This window comes from Hevea brasiliensis, chromosome 4 (genome assembly GCF_030052815.1).
Source record: "Hevea brasiliensis isolate MT/VB/25A 57/8 chromosome 4, ASM3005281v1, whole genome shotgun sequence".
In the NCBI taxonomy this organism is placed as follows: Eukaryota; Viridiplantae; Streptophyta; class Magnoliopsida; order Malpighiales; family Euphorbiaceae; genus Hevea; species Hevea brasiliensis.
Genome location: NC_079496.1, coordinates 80,876,784 through 80,878,268, shown reverse-complemented (window position 1 = coordinate 80,878,268; position 1,485 = coordinate 80,876,784). Strand labels below are relative to the sequence as shown.

General features: G+C 37.3%; 1 non-coding gene across 1 annotated transcript; it reads right to left on the bottom strand.

Moving 5' to 3' along the window:
* Positions 1-957: 957 nt before the first annotated feature.
* On the bottom strand, positions 958-1,064 carry LOC131179746 (small nucleolar RNA R71). The gene has a single exon (XR_009148633.1). It is a non-coding gene; the product is annotated as a small nucleolar RNA R71 (small nucleolar RNA).
* Between the last annotated feature and the right edge of the window lie 421 nt (positions 1,065-1,485).

The following is a 1,485-nucleotide window of genomic DNA, read 5'->3' as shown; positions in this document are numbered from 1 at the left end:
CTAGGGTTCGACCTGGATTGACCACTTACTGCAGAAAATATTTCATAATTGGTGATTTCAGTTAATTTAATTTCTGGTGGATTCGACAGCCATAAAAAATTTTGGCGCCGTTGCCGGGGACTGAAATTTATTAAATTTCATGTTTTTAGTGTTAGGATATTCTGTTATTAATTTTATTTGTGAGTTGTTGTTGTTTTTAGGCTTTAGAAAAAAAAAAGTTACGGTGTTACTATTCATTAAGAATTTTGGTTCAATTTGGAGGGCGGCCCATACCTATTTTGAAGGAAACAACGTTCTGATCAAGACCAATCAATCCATAAGATTCTTTGGCCACACCCTCTTGAGGCTAAATTCCATCGTTTTCTAGGGTTTTGAGGCATTTTTTTTGTTTTTACTTTGATTTTTTTTTTTGTATATGACAAGAACTTCTCAATCTAGTGAGTTGATCTTCGATCCAGAAGTAGAAAAAATAGCAAAACAATTGAGAAAATTGGCTAAGCAGGCTAAGCAGATTCCGAGTACATCTGAAGGAGTCCAATCTCTAAGGGATTTAAGTTCGGATTCGGATTTGGATTTAAATTTCGAAAACGAAACCATGGCTGCTAGGACTTTGAAAGAGTTGGCTGCTCCTGATATAAACCAACAACCTTTGTGCATTTAATACCCTGCTTTAAATGTTGCTTTTGAGTTGAAATCTGGACTAATCCATTTGTTGCCTAAATTTCATGATCTTGCAGGTGAGGATCCACATAAGCATTTAAAAGAATTTCATGTTGTGTGTTCCAGCATGAAACCTCAAGGAGTTTCAGAGATCAAGTCAAGCTTCGAGCTTTCCCTTTCTCATTGGAGGGCACAGCTAAGGATTGGTTATATTACCTTCCTTCTGGATCTATCAACTCATGGAATGGGATGAAGCAGATATTTCTGGAGAAGTATTTTCCTGCTTCCCGTGTTGCCAACATAAGAAAAGAAATTTGTGGCATCCGATAGTATAATGGAGAGAGTTTGTATGAGTATTAGGAACAATTTAAGAAACTGTGTGCAAGCTGTCCCCATCATCAAATAAGTGAGCAGCTTCTGATTCAATATTTCTATGATGGACTTCTACCAATGGACCGTAGTATGATAGATGCTGCTAGTAGAGGAGCTATAGTTGATAAGACACCAGAAGAAGCAAGGAGCCTGATTGCTAACATAGCAGCAAATTCGCAGCAGTTTGGAAATAGAATGGAACACACACCGATGAAGGTTAATAAGGTAAGTACACCTAACCTTGAGAAATAGATTTCTGATTTAACTTTTTTGGTGAGGTTATTGGCTGTAGGGAATATGCAAACTGTTAAAGTATGTGGAATTTGTTCAGGTTCGGGTCATACTACTAACATGTGTCCTGCGTTACAAGAGGATGAATCAATGCAACATGCTAATGCAGTAGGACATTATGGACAGCCATAATGTAGGTATGATCCCTTTTCGAATTCTTAT